This window comes from Sarcophilus harrisii, chromosome 4, assembly GCF_902635505.1.
Source record: "Sarcophilus harrisii chromosome 4, mSarHar1.11, whole genome shotgun sequence".
Lineage (NCBI taxonomy): Eukaryota > Metazoa > Chordata > Mammalia > Dasyuromorphia > Dasyuridae > Sarcophilus > Sarcophilus harrisii.
Genome location: NC_045429.1, coordinates 320,358,794 through 320,374,379, shown reverse-complemented (window position 1 = coordinate 320,374,379; position 15,586 = coordinate 320,358,794). Strand labels below are relative to the sequence as shown.

The 15,586-nt window shown below is 38.3% G+C and overlaps 3 non-coding genes across 3 annotated transcripts; 2 read left to right on the top strand and 1 right to left on the bottom strand.

The window, feature by feature from the left end:
- Nucleotides 1–11,689: 11,689 nt before the first annotated feature.
- On the bottom strand, nucleotides 11,690–11,762 carry TRNAR-UCG. Its single transcript has one exon. It is a non-coding gene; the product is annotated as a tRNA-Arg (tRNA).
- Nucleotides 11,763–12,095: 333 nt separating this feature from the next.
- Nucleotides 12,096–12,168, top strand: TRNAR-UCG. The gene has a single exon. It is a non-coding gene; the product is annotated as a tRNA-Arg (tRNA).
- A 418-nt stretch (nucleotides 12,169–12,586) lies between these two features.
- On the top strand, nucleotides 12,587–12,659 carry TRNAR-CCU. The gene has a single exon. It is a non-coding gene; the product is annotated as a tRNA-Arg (tRNA).
- The last annotated feature ends 2,927 nt before the right edge of the window (nucleotides 12,660–15,586 follow it).

Genomic DNA, 15,586 nt, shown 5'->3' with positions numbered 1-15,586 from the left:
TATGGTCCATAAAAAGTTTTGTGAAATCATTGTTCTTCACTGGGAAAACCTACCATGTTTAAAAAAAAAAACTACAGGGTGAATAAAAAAAGGATTGGAGGTTTAGAATTGGAAAGAAATTTAGGAGGGCATCTAGTCCAGTCCTATTTTACAAATGAGAAAACTGAGCATGTCGTTTATAAAGTAATCCAGAAAGTTAAGTATATAAAGCATTTTATTAATCTTTTGTGCCAGGTAATTATGCTGAGCCTTGGGGGATACCAGTCCAAGCAAACCAAGTCATCCTTGCTCAAGGAACTTATATTCTAATGGGGGAAACAGGCCATCGACATGTGCTGGAAAGTGGGGAAGGGGAGGTGAAGCATGATGGGGTCCTTCCTAAATTAGTGATCTTGGGGTCATCAAACTGAATAAAGGCTCAGTTTTTTCCCAGGGTAGTAAGGTGGCTGGTGGGCCATGAGAATTTTAGAATTAAGAAGTGGTAGAATATAAATTAAAATCCAAGTCTTTTCATTTCAGCCCTTACCCACTTTGCACCATAACATATAAAACTGGCTTTTTTTTATAGTGGGGTTAAATTTTTTTACTGATTTTAGGAAGAGGCTCAGTACATGTGTGTAAGCCTGGGCTTGGTTTTTGGCTATCATTCTGGTCCAGGCCTGACTGAAGTTACTCTTTCTGTTCAGGCTTAGGATTAAAATGAAACAAATGCAAGCCATCCAACACATAATGAGAGGACATTTACTCAACAGTAAAATGGAAAGAATATTCAATCATCACAGCATTGATTTAAATTGGGTATAGCTCCACTTAACTATATGCTGTGCTGGCATTTTGTCAAAAGGTGTTGCTTTGTGGGTAATAGGGAATCTTATCAAAAGTGAGGGAGCTTCCACCATGGGCTAAAACCAAAAAGTTTTAGCAATAACTTGAATCTGTCTCTTGGACCAACTGAGTCTCAAGGATAGTCTCATTGCCTCTCTTAGGGAAGAATTAGCCTACATAGCAGGGATCTTTTAGTCTTTTTTTTTTTTTTTTTAAATAGTATCTTATTTTTCCAAATACATGCAAAGATAATTTTTAACATTCACCTTTGCAAAATCTTATGTTGCAAGCTTTTCTTTCTCTTTCCTTGCTCCCCAAGCAAGCATTCTTAAACGTGCTCAATCCAATTCCAGACATTTCCATATTCATGCTGTGCAAAAAAAAAAGAATTTTTAGTCTTAGTAGATGTTACTCCTAATATCCCACCTAACCACTTTCTTGGGTTGTCTAAAAGAACTTGGTTCTCATCAGGTAAGTCTCCCTGGAAGCCAAATGCAGGAAATGAATGGGTTGAGAGAAGACTCCTTCCTGAGGCTCAATTGTAGTTGTGGCTTCTGGAAGATGGGACACCCAGGTTTAGTAGTTAATGATATAATTAAGGTATTTAGCAAGGCAAACTTTTTGGTTGGAAATAGAAAAGGGTATAACAATAAATTTGTAAGTCAGAGGTAGTTTGTGAACTATGGGAAAGAGCTCCAACTGCCTCATCTTTAGGGGGATCATATGGTCCTGTACCCACAACAAGACATAGCTCCCATACCCATGCAATGGACCTACCTACTCCCTAATCTGCCATTCTTGTAGGAGCATCAATCTAGTATTCAATTTAGCAGAGGGTATGATATTTCTGCCAAACATTGAACTTCTTCATAATTTACAGATGGATAGAGATTGGCAAAATTCCTCTTGTCTTGATTCCAAAAGGAAGAAATTCATCCAGCCCTCTTCCCTCCAGATCCCAGACATTTGGTTGAACTTGTGGCTGCTACCCAGAAATATATGTAAATTAAAGTCTTAGCCACCTCATCTGTTTCTTGAGAATCTTACACCAATCATCTGCCTGGCAGTTCAGCTTATTGGAAGTATTTGCCAGAATTTGATCCATTAGCATATACTAATGGCTGGCAAAGTCCAGTTGAGCATTCCAAACAAGGTCCATGTTCTCATAGGTCGGGGTCCATTGGGCTAGTAGAGAAGATGGTGTCAGGGCTGAGATTCTGACAGAATCAATTTGCTTGTGAACTCTGCCAGCAATGCTACCTGATGCTGGTACCCATGATTCATGGGTACCATAAGCTGATACCCACTCGGTCTATAGTCATGCTACTCTTGCAAGTACCTGCAAATGGTGTTCTCTGCTAAGGTTTACTGACGCCTGCATAGGTATCTGATGCAGCTGGTCCCCAGTGCTAACACCTAATCAACTGGTGAGCATAAGTAACCTGCTCTGGATTGCATCTGAAGTCATCTCAGTTCTCATACTCTGATTTCTCCAAACCTCTCTGAGCTCCACTCCTAACTCTGGACTTTGTCCACTATGTCATATCAATCTCATCCTAGAAGTTCACCAGTCATCCTCTGATGGCTTGGTTCCTCTTCTCTCACAACCCCACTCTCAGATATTCAATTTTCCAACAAGACCTCTGCATCACAAAGCACACCTCAGTGGCTGGCTGGTACCCACTCTCATCAGTATCTCCATTTGCTATATGTCTGTTTATAGTTTATTTTTCATTTTCCTGATACTGATGGCTTTTTTAGGACCATCAGCAACAACTAGGGAATAAAAGTCTTGGTGGTATATTCTCTTTCAATCTTAGCAGCCAGTGGGCTAATATCAGAACATTTAGGGGTCTATGGAAGGGCCAACTTCTGTGATGCTTTTTATGATGTCCAGTCTATGTAGCTTTTTACCCCTTTCTTATATGTTTTACATAGAATTTTGCAGCTACAAATTCTGTCTTTCATCCTAAGGAATGTAAATGAATTCATTTTGTGGGCTATAGAATATACACACATATGTGTGTATATATGTATATACATAATACACATGTGTATGGATAGATATATTAATATATCTGATAGTGGATAACATGATAGGCTCAGGAAGATGAATTCTAGTTGTGTATCTGGGTAAGTCACGCTACTTCTGTCTGCCTCAGTTTCTTTGGTTAAACTTGAGAAGGCTGTCTACAATTAGTATCTCCACATCCTTTCTTCTCACTCTTTTCCTCCTAATTCTTAACCTCGTCATTTAACTGGAACTGCTCTCCAGTGATTTCTTAACTCCCAAATCTAATAGCTTTCCTCAATCCTCTTGACCTCTCTGCCGCCTTCGACATTGTCGATGCCTTTATGCTTCTTTATCCTCTCTTCTTTTTAGGTCTTTAAAACCCTTCTCTCCTGGTTTTCCTCCTATTTGTCTGACCATTCTTTCCTAGTCTCCTTTGCTGGAGCTTCATCCAGGTCATGCCTACTAAAAGTAGGTTACCCAAGGCTCTGTCCTTGGCCTCTCTATATACTTTCTCACTTAATGATCTCATCAGCTCCCTTGGATTCAATTATCATCTCTATTAATAGATTCTCATCTATTTATTCATTTCTAAACTCTCTCCTGACAGTCTCACATTTGCAATTACTTACTGGACATTCCAAACTAGATATTCTGGAGGCATTTCTAACTCAACATGTCCAAAATAATCATCTATTCTATAAAACCCTCCTCTCTTTTCAAACTTCTCTATTACATAATTTATCTTTCAATAAAAATAAATATTTATTTAAAATTATAGTTGAGGTCACCATCACCCAGATTTGTAATCAAAGTCTAATCTTCAACTCCTCACTTTTATTCCCTGCCTGGACCCCTTCCCATATCTAATCGATTTTGAAGTCCGCTTGGTTCTGCCTTTGTAACATCTCTTCTATACACTCCTTCTCTTCCCAGACATTGCCACTATCACATAGACTTTCATTTCACACTCAGATTATTAAAAGTCTTCTAGTTGATCTCTCTGCCTCAAATTTTCCTTCTCTATTTCATTTTTCACTCAATTGTCAAACCGATATTCTAAAGAGTAGGTCTGACTATGTCTCTTCCCATTCAAGAAATAGTTGCTTCTTAACAACTGTCAAGTTGTTAACAATGGCTCCTTATTACCTCCAGGATCACACGTAAACTCTTCTGTTTAGCTTTTAAACCCCTTTACAGCCTGCCTCCACTTAGCACAGTGCCTGACATGTTGTTCAGTCATTTTTTTTTTTAATTTATAGTTAACTCTTCATGATCTTATTTGGGGTTTTCTTGGTAAAAAACAAAAAAACAAACAAAAAACCTGCAGTGGTTTGAGATTTCCTTTCCCAGCTCATTTTACAGATGAGGAAATTAAGGTAGACAGAGTTAGGGATGCTTAACAACTGTTTGTTGATCTGACTTAGAAAACTAGTATAAATAGCACCTGTTTCACAAGGTTTGTGAGGATTAAATGAGACATCTCATGTAAATACTTTGCACATCCTACAGTACTATATGAATACTATCCATCAGCCTGTCTATCTATTATCTATCTAAAGGTACTCCTCAGTGCATGTTAATAAGGTCTTTATAACCCTATTAGGGGCAGCTAGGTTGCATAGTGGATAGAGTGCCAATGCTGGAGTCAGGAAGACAAGTTAAAATCTGACCTCGGACATATACTAGTTATATGACTGGGCAACTCCTTTAATCCTGTTTGTCTCAGTTTCCTCATTTCTAAAATGAACTGAAGAAGGGAATGTCAAACCACTCTAGTGTTTTTGTCAAGAAAACTCCAAATAAGGTCACAAAGAGTTGGACACAACTGAAATAACTTAGCAACAACAAAAACTTTCTTAGGAGGCTGAATAAGTTATGGTATAATAATGTTATGGAATATTCTGATTCTGTAAGAAATGACCAGCAGGCCGATTTCAGAGAGGCCTGCAGAGACCTACATGAACTGATGCTGAGTGAAATGAGCAGAACCAGGAGATCATTATACACAGCAACAACAAGATTATACAATGATCAATTTTGATGGACATGGTTCTCTTCAACAATGGGATAATTCAAACCAGTTCCAGTTGTTCAGTGATGAAGAGAGCCATCTACACCCAGAGAGAGGACTGTGGGAACTGAGTGTAGTTCACAATATAGCATTTTTCCTTTTTTTGTTGTTTGCTTGCATTTTATTCTGTTTCTCATTTTTTCCTGTTTTGATTTGATTTTTCTTGTGCTGCAAGATAATTGTGAATATGTATGCAATATATTGGATTTAACATATATTTCTACCATGTTTAACATATATTGGACTACTTGCAATCTAGGAGAGGAAGTGTGGGGGGGAGGGCAGGGATTGGAACAGAAGGTTTTGCAAGGGCTAATGCTGAAAATTGTCCATGCATATGTTTTGAAAAATAAAAAGCTTTAAAAAAGAAACAAACAGGATTCTTATGTATAAGAAGTTTATTCCCTCCTTCCTAATCTGAGTTAGCATTTCACACATAGAAACTCAAGGTGAAAAACCATAAGCACTTCTTTTATTATTATTATTATTATAGCTTTTTATTGACAAAACATATGCATGTGTAGTTTTTCAACATTAACCCTTGCAAAAACTTCTGTTCCAACTTTTCCCCTCCTTCCCTCCAAACCCTCCCCTAGATGGCAGGTAGTTCCATACATGTTAAATATGTTAAAGTATATATTAAATATAATATATGTATACATATTTATACAGTTATCTTGCTGCACAAGAAAAATTGGATTTAGAAATAAGGTAAAAATAACCTGGGAAGAAAAACAAAAATGCAAGAAAACAATAACAGAAAGAGTGTAAATGCTATGTTATGGTCCATACCCATTTCCCAGTGTTTTTTCGCTGGGTATAGCTGGTTCTGTTCATTACTGATCAATTGGAACTGATTTGGATGTCTCCTTGCCAAAGATAGCCACTTCTATCAGAATTGATCCTCATATATTATTATTGTTGACGTGTATAATGATCTTACCATAAGCACTTCTACAAAGGCTTTCATTCATAGTTCGAGAGAACAATCCAAGGTCATTTTCCTAGCACTTGTCAGATATTTGGCATGGATCCCATGATCTTTTTTGTTTTGATTTCTAAAACTGGCTAAGAATTGTCCCCTTTTTTAATCAAAAATACCTTTTTGGAGAACAACCAACTGGGTCTGGACATGTCTATAGCACCTAGTATCATAAATAAAATAAATCTACATAGACCTTGCTGGCCAACCTTGAGTGATTGAGGGAATATGCCATTCTTGAATTCTCATGTCAAACAAATTTCATTTCTGTCATGGAAATAGGTAGCCGATAATATTTTGTTCCCCACTAATTACTATCCTGGAATTATTGAAAACATGGGAGCATCTCCAATTTATTTCTCATATGAAACTTTTTCTATACAAAAGAGAAAGATAGGACATTATCCTGCCATATCACCACAGTCTGGGGAGCTAACCCATTGTAGCCCCAGTGTGGAGGTAGATTTGGAAGCTCATAGCAATCTGCTCCCTCATTCAGCCAACTGATTAGGTTATTCTTTAATAAATACTTTTTGCACATGTAAGTGTTATCTAGCTTGTATGTAGGTTTTCTTTCTTCTTGTGAATATTTATGCAGGTTTACCACCTATTCACTGATTTGGAGAGGTTTTGCTTTCAAATAAAGAAATGTAAATGAGTAGGAGAAAATGATCATCTTCTCATTTTAAAATTTTTTCACTCAAAAAGTTGTCATTCCAACCGAAGAAAAATTTTTATTGGAAGCAAAAGATCAGGATAAAGAAACTTAATTAAAGAATAAGAAAATCTTAAAGAAATGCCTATTAAAAGAGAAGTTGGGGAGATTAAAAAGCTTGTAGAGATCTCTCTTCCGCTCTCCTTAAAATGGCCTCTGTCCAATTTCTTTATTTCACCTACTGACATCAGGCCCAATGTTTTCCTGATTTCTCACAGGAAGATTCCATGTGCTATCTGTGCTCAGTCAGTTTCATCTGTCACTGACCACATGTTCTTTTTTACAAAAATACTGAATGTATCTTGTCTGTCCCCTAGCTCAAAGATCAGTCTGACTCTCAGCATTGAGAGAGGAAACATTTAAATTCCAAATCTCAGAATGATAAATTTATCTTAAACACCTAGCATTCCTGAAACTATGTTAAAGAATAGCTTTGCTAATGGGCTCCCCTAAATTAGCTACAGTATATTCAGATACAATGGATTATCCCTCTTTCTTAATCATGTTCACAAATGAAACTAGGCAAGAACCCTGCCCCTCTTAGACCAAGGCAGGGTCAGTGGTTTTCAATAAACAATGTCTTCTTTCTTTGAAACATCACCTTCTCAGAGGCAGTTAAGTAATGCAGTAGACAGAGCACTTGCCTTGGAGTCAGGAAAACCTGAATTCAAATTCAGACATTACTAATTGTGTAACCCTGGATAAGCCTCTTAACTTCACTTGCCTCCAGAGAAGAAAGAGAGAAGGAGGTCAGAAATGAAAGGGAGGTTGGCCTGAGTGCCCTCCTTAAATAGAGGGTCTAAGAGGAACCTTCTAAATCTAGTTGCAAGGGCAGAGGGTATATTTCCAAGGCCTGAATTCCAGGATTTTTCAGGATGAAAAGGTTTCTGGGGCATGATGGAGAAGTCCAGAGTTCAGAGAAATGGTGAAAAACAAATGCCTAAATCTAATCAGAAATATCAAGCAAGTTTAAATTGGTTAATTTGCAAGCAGATTAAGTCTAATCTCTCTTCTACATACTTAGAGGCAGCTATTACATTAAGGCTAAACATACCCAGTTCCTTGTACTGAATCCATGGATTCAAAGCTCTTGACTATGGTTGTCTTGTTCTGGGCCAGTTGAATAAATTCATCTATGAAGATCTCCATTTTTCCTGTCATTTTCAGCGTCAAGGTCATCCTCCTAGGCACAAAAAATAGGAACAAAATAAGAATATATAAATATACAATACTGCTTTCTGTGGGTTATTACATCCTATCCACCATAAGCAAAGGACTTTGAGCCTCCTTTTTCTTCCAATATAACTTAAAAGGCTTTTGTTGTTGTTGCTGTTGTCTTTAGCTTTCTCTGCCAGATGCAGTTTATTTTGAGCTGTAGCACTCAGACTTGACACTTTTTACAGGACCATCCCATACCCTTTTATTCATTTCCTGTTACTTCCCCCCCCCCCCCCTCTTTTGCATATTTCTTTAAAAAAATTTTTTTGTCAAGTCTTTTTTTTAATCCTCTTTAAAAATAGTCTTCATCCACTCAAGTTATCTGGGAGAGTTGTTTTGTTTTTTTTTTACTAAAGATGATGCTTAGGGGCAAGAAGAACACTACTACAGAAAATAAAAGCTTTAGTCTCCTCTCCTTACCCTCCTAACTAGAGGAGGACCTTAAGAATTTTGAAGATATTAAAGACTTTCTACTCAGCATCATATGGTCATCCTTGAACCATCTGATAGCAGTGTTTACACTGGGGCCAGCCATAGATGGAACACCTTCCTACTAAGATCCTACCAAAGAAGTTTTGCCGTACCTAAGAACCAGAAAGGGGAGAAAAGGATTTCTAAGAGCTATAGATTATCTCTTTACCATTGTACTCTATAAACTTGAGCCCACTTTCCCCTGGACTCTGTATGTAGTGGTGGGAGAGTGTCATGAACTTTGGGGATAGATGTTTTATGCTAACTGTTCTTACCACTTTAGAACCACTTTAGTAAATACTCCTTTCTAAAAGCTAACTGAGTTTGGCTGATTAAATGATTCTTACCTGATAATCATGCTGGAAGCATACTGGTGGGAGATCATGAGCTATATATATATAGCATTAAAAAAAACCTCATTTCTTTCTTTCTTCAGAAGCTCAGGGCTAATTCTGCCCCTCTAAAGGGATCTAGTGGTTGAACTTTGAGAATCTGACTGACTTATCTGAACCAATGGGAGTTAGAACAGTCATTTCAGAATACAAGCTACATTAATAACTTGACAAACCCACTCAATTTCCTTTCCTTACTTTCAACAAGAACTCCATAATCACAACTGCCTCCCATTCAGCATTTCACTAATCTCCTGTTTTGTCAGTTCACCTTTTCACCCTTTCCACAACTTTATTCTATCAATTTTAATCAATTATCTATCCTATTCTTATCTTTTTTTTACTTATGGTGCTTTTTCTTGCCTACTACCTTTTCATTTTTTTTTTCTTGAATTTTCCTCTTTAACTTCTATTCCCTATTCCACTTTTGCTAATAAGTTTATTCTCTTTAATTCCCCTTGATCCTGATAATCTTTGGAAGTATTTGGAATATCTGGAGGTATTATATAGCATAGTATCAGGGTCCAGAGATTTTTTTTCCCAATATTTTCCTAATTTTCTCCTGTTTTATTCAAGAGAAGATCTAAATTGAGAAATAATATAAAAGGGTTAGATAATTACAAGTACAAATAAAAGATACATAGTCTTTCTTAGACTAAGAAGATGGCACCTAAACTTTCTGATTTGTCTTTCAATAATGTTTCCCATGATCCTCTACAGGGCAAGAACTCTGCTCTATAGAGTCTAGCTCAGATAATAATGGTCTCATATAATAATAGTATCTTTACTTGTACAACTCATCTAAAAATTCACTTTGACAACTTGGGTCTAATTCATTTGCCCCTTCTACAACCCAAGAGTTCACTCTCACATCATAAGAAAACTTCCAAATGGAATGGTAGGGTTTGGAAAGTCTGTTACCAGGATACTAACATGTGAATAAAGTGGACAATGCAAGGAAATTCAATGAGAAGTATCTAAAAATGGACTGGAAATGGTGAATTCCACTTTGCTGAAGGTCTTCAAGCATAGGATGGAGGATTATTTGTTAGGGATGTTATAGAATATTCCTGGTCAGGTATAGGTTGAACTAAGCAGCTTTTAATTTTTCCATTCCCACCAATCAAAGGAAAACAAGGAAAAACAGTCACTTCAGATTTCTGATGTAACCTGAGTCAGGATCCCACCAAATCACAATTCCACAATGAACATATATAATAATTAGCAAAGAAATGTATTTATCCAAGACAATAGAAAACAGAAAATTATGCATAGGAGAATATATATCAGTCAAAAAGTGAAGTTACTCTCTCTCTCTATAATATATATATATAATATATATAATTAATATATAATACAGAATATATAATTTTAAAAGAAAATTTCTGAACCTAATAACATGAAATAAAATGGGCATTTCCCATACCCACAGTAAAACAGAAAAATAGGATTAGTTCAAGAAACTATGGTGGTTAGAGCACTGGACATAGACTCAGGAAGACCTGAATTCAAATTGTGACTTAGACACGTACATGACTCTGGGCAAGTCACTTAGCTTCTATCTGCCTCAGTTTTCTCATTTGTAAGATGGGGATAATAACTCATTTCCCAGGTTTGTTGTGAAGAAGCACTTTGCAAATCTTAAAGCAATATATAGATGATAGCTAATATTACCTAATATTATTAACAAGTTGTCTTGTTTTGTCTGTGATTCCTTCTGATCTTACTGATATTTCCTGTGCATTAATTTTTTTTAATTCTTCTTTTCTCCCTCCTTTCCTCCCTCCCTCCCTTCCTTCTTTCCTTCTTCTCTCTCCTACCCCTCGCCATTGAGAAAAACAATCATCCTATAATAAATATATATATAAATATAATAAATCCCATAATAAATATGCCTAATTAAGCAAAACATTCTTTAGCTTGAGTTCATCCCCATTGTGTCTGGAAGTTAAGCGCAGAGATTCTTATGCAGGCGCTCAGAGTTTCAATTCTTCCTAAACTGAGGTTCTGAAGCAAACCTGGTTCCCAGGGTACCTAAGGAGGGACGACCAGCAGGGCAGAGCGGTCTCTTCAGCGCATCCCCCAGACCGCCACGGGGTTCCCTTGAAAGGGCGCTAATTTACGCCAGTCTGAATGCGGGCCTATCCCTGAACTGAAAACTCTTGCACAGAAATCTCTCTCACTTGCACCACAAGAAACAACCAGTAGGAGGTAGTGTGCGCTAGGGTTAGAGTCTGGGAAGCAAGAAATGCAAATCTGCTTTTGGATAGGAAACTGGACCCAGGAAATCTAGGGTCAGCCTCGGGGAACGGACACACAACTAGAGAATGACGTTCGGGGATTTTATTTTCGATTGGAAAACGGGAGGAAAATTTTCCCCACTAGAAATCTCGAACCTGTAACAGTTTGCTTAGGAGACTAGCGCCTTAACCATTAGGCCATTGGGAGAGGAGAAAGTGGGGGGGGGAGGGGAGAAGGGGGGTCACGTGGTCTGCCAAACCCAAAGTGAGTTGAACCGATTGGCTATCAACCTCTCTCTGGACAAGCCTTGGCTCAGCAGCAATAGGGCTGCCCTCTTTAGCTACCATCTTGCTATTTCCACGTATCACTTTGTATCCATGGCAACGTTGCATTAGCGTTTTCCAATCCAGACCCTCCCCTTTCGAATGGCTGTACGGAGTCGCTGAGGTGCGTCCGCGGGCTTTGGTCCAGATCCTCAAATTGCCCGGAGGGGCTCCGGAATTTTACCTCAGAGGGCCGCACCGGAGAGGCTAGTGATGCTACGCACTTGCAGGAAGAAGCTTCGCCCGGCTGAATCTTTCACCAGGCCAGCGTCACACACGCACTCGGACGCAGCTAAGACGCATGTTTGCCCAGATCTAGACGGGCGCCCGGCGCGCCGCCTTGGGAAGAATTCTCTGGTAGAGATGTGCAATCCAGAATTGTGGAAAGAAGACCAGCAGCGAATTTGCTTAGTGTAACTCCACGACAAAATGACGCCCGACCACGAAGGGACTCGAACCCTCAATCTTCTGATCCGAAGTCAGACGCCTTATCCATTAGGCCACGCGGTCACCGTACGAGCCCCTCCCCTAATGCTTTCATCCAGGTAGGATGAAAAGACCTGGGCTTGCAGGGGCCTTTTCTCTATTCTAAATGCAGACCTGGAAGGGACGGAGGGAGGGAGGGTCTTTCGTTTGGGAGGTAGATGAGAAGCAGGAGCGTCGTCGGGGTATAAGGAGACGGAGAGAAGAACTAAAATGCAAGCCCATCTCGAGCTCGGTGCTTACGGTGCACTGCATCCCTTAGGGATCCTGGAAAAAGCCGAGGACTTTCCTGCAGAAAAAATCACACCCTCCTCCACTCAATCCAAATAACTAATTTCTTTCAAGGCGGTTTTCCACAGGGACCGCGTGGCCTAATGGATAAGGCGTCTGACTTCGGATCAGAAGATTGAGGGTTCGAGTCCCTTCGTGGTCGAATTGTTTTAATTTCGGGGGGCGGGGAATCTCGGGGAAGAAAATAACCCTTAACTTGCATTCAAAAGGTTGCAACGTTTTGAAACAAACAAGAAGATACCACGAGAGTATCTCGCAAACTGCAAGAGGCTGCAGCAAAGAGCTCGCGCGAGCGCGATACGCGTCCCCCGGCTCCAAACGGCCTTCTCCGGAGACTTCCGCGCCGACGCTATCCCTGGTAGTTATTAAAACGTAGGTTTGAGAGAAGAGGACCTCATTGAAGTCGCCAATTCTGTGGCTAGCGTCTCTGAACCTTAGAGAGCCACGGCTCGGGTTCTTAGACCTTTGGGACCCATCCCCCACTCTCGGGTCCAGGTGGAAAGGAGCCGGCGCGCGCTGCGACGATGAAGAGGCATGTGATCTGCAGCTCGCTACAGGAAGCCCCAGTGGCCTAATGGATAAGGCACTGGCCTCCTAAGCCAGGGATTGTGGGTTCGAGTCCCATCTGGGGTGGAGCGTCCGCTCGTTTTCTTTTTTTCCTTTTTTTTTTTTGTTAAAGCTCTGAACTCTGATTAAGCCATTAAAAAAAAAAAAAGCCTTCTCCCAGGTCATATCCATTTTTAATTTTTTTTTTTTTTTTTTACTCTGGACTCCCTCCGCCATTAAGCATCCAGAAAAGTCTCCATCGTGTACATATATATTTGAAAAAAAAATTTTTTTTTTCCGTTTTGAGCTTCAACTCTAAAGAGTTCTGATTAAAGAAGCCCCATATATTATATCTCCTCCCCGCAGAAGTGATTGGCTACCAAGAAAGAATCACATTGGTGCAGTACATTTTTTTTAAAAATTCTGTTTTTAAGCATTCTCTACACCCAAAGAATTCTGATTAGTCATAATGAAGCCCTCTCCATCTAGCCCATATTCCTAATATGATTATATATTGAAAAAGAAGTGCCATGGAAGTGCATGAATTTATTTTTATTTTTTTATTTTAAACCCCTTTTTTCCAAAATTTTCACTTCTGTACAGACAGTTATATATACATCAAGAGGGAAAAAAAAGATTTTTTTATCTAACAGGGAATTTCTATTTCATATATAATAAATTCTGTACATTACTTTCAAAAATGCCCAGTTACTAATCCCACCCCCTCTCCCACCCCAATTAAAAAACAATTAAAAAAAAAGATAGTCAAGCACAGGACACGGTATCTATACAGTATCCTTGCCCAACAGTGTGTCTATATCTGCATGTAAATGCCCATCAGATCTGTAGCAGGAGAGCCTATTTGCTTCATCTTTGGACCTCTGGATCCATAGATCGATTGGACCACTGGTCATGGCAAGGAGCCAAGTGGTCTTTACAATGCTGTTCTTGTACCAGTCATTCCCTAGGTCCAGCTGTCCTCTTTCTGCTTGATTTTGTACATTTCAGGATTCTCTGAAATCATCCTTTATTATTGTTTACAGGGACATAATATTCCATTTTATTCACCTACTACCATCACCAACCTTTCTGCCCCACCCCAGCTATTTCCCTCAATGGTCACTCTAAACTGGTGCATGTTTCCTTCCTGCCCACTCTCCCACTCCCAACTCCCTTTTTTTTGTTGATTAGCCCAAATTTTGTTGGCTGGCTATAAATTGAAGAAAGGTAGACAGAGAAACCTCAGTAACTGGGGACATAGAGATCTTTTACCTTTTTCATTCTCATTTACTTTAACTGTAATATAGAGGATACACAACCCCTTTTTGCTGGAGAAATGTTTACATGCTTCTGGATATATAGGCATATAAAATAGGTATACAAATCAAACATTTACTGATAATAAATCATAATTTTGCAATCCCTACATTCGGTTAGGAGACCCCAATTTAAGTTTAAGTTTTCAGGGTTGTAGTGAAGATCAGATGGATTAATATACTTAAAGTGCTTTGTAAATCTTAAATTACCAAATAGATATGAACAAATGTCAATATGCAAATGCCCTTTGGGGGATTTTATTTTTTTAATTAAAGACTTATTTCATTGCTTGTTATTGTGTCAGAAACTATTGTATCTTTCAGATTTAAGTCTACTAAGGACAACACAACCAATAATTGGAGAACTTCTAAAGATTTATACTAATTCTCACTGGTGGCACAGTATAACTTGGAAATCTCCCATCAAAGCATCCCTTCCTAGGACCATTTGCCTGAGGAATATGGTGCTCTCTTTCTCTGGCAAATGACTTGTCTAAATATTATATCCCAGTTAATTAATAGTTAGTTTAGGTTTTGAAAAATAGCTCCAGGGATCTGATAAAGTCAAAATAGCATCCCCTACTGATTCAATGTTAATAGGAATGTCCACTACGCAGCTTATGTGGGAGCAAAAAATCTTCATATATTTTAAGCTTGAAAAAAAAAATCAAAAAGATCCCTGTGGAAATTCAGTGGTCCTCTGAACAGAGCAGTTAAAATTTTGTTTTAACATTTCAGATAATTTATCATTAAAACTTAGTTGGATTTTGTAGATATACACATCTGAATAGGAACTTAACTTCAACAATGTCCCTCTATATAGAAAAAAAAAAATCTGAACCCTGTTCCTTCCCCCTCCAGAGTGGGAGGATGGTCATAATATGCAGTTTATTGAGAGTTGATTAGATACTAAGTCCATTCAGCTCTTCTAACAATCTTTTTTCCTTGTCAGTAATGAGTAGGCAGGGTCTCCTATGAAAACTCAAAGGGCATAGCTTGAATAAAAGGCATTCCATAAAATCTGGCAATTTTTGGAATGTAATCAAAATAGCAAAAAGATGAAGTTGACTGCAGTATTCAAATGATGAACTGAGACATTTTCTTGATATAAGACAATTTATTTAATATATTTAACATCTACTGGTCATCCTGCCATCTGGGGGAGGGGGTGGGGGGTAAGAGGTGAAAAATTGGAACAGAGGTTTGGCAATTGTTAATGCTGTAAAGTTACCCCCATGTATATATCCTGTAAATAAAAGGCTATTAAATTAAAAAAAAAAAAAAAGACAATTTAACCAGTTTTCAATGTAAAATTTCACTGTGCCATCATTTTTATGTTTCTAATTCTTAGTTTTCATTAGGGATGCTTGGAAAATTTGGAAAATGTAATGAAGGGATATGAGCCTGTCTTTATGAAAGAGAAATGGGACTAGGAGCTTAGAAATATAAGAAAAAGAGCTAGAAGCTTTTAGAAAGCCTTTGCATATTAATCGGTAGCAAAAATGGTTATTTGAATAAGTGTCATATGTATTATAGTCTGACTATAAACCAATTCCAATATTTGTTACTCTCAAGGTTACTTAAAAAAATTAACTGCTTGGATAGTTTCAGAAAATCCTGGGAAGACTTGCGTGAACTGATGTAAAGTGAAGTAAGTAGAACCAAGAGAACATGGTACACAGTAAACAGCAATAACTG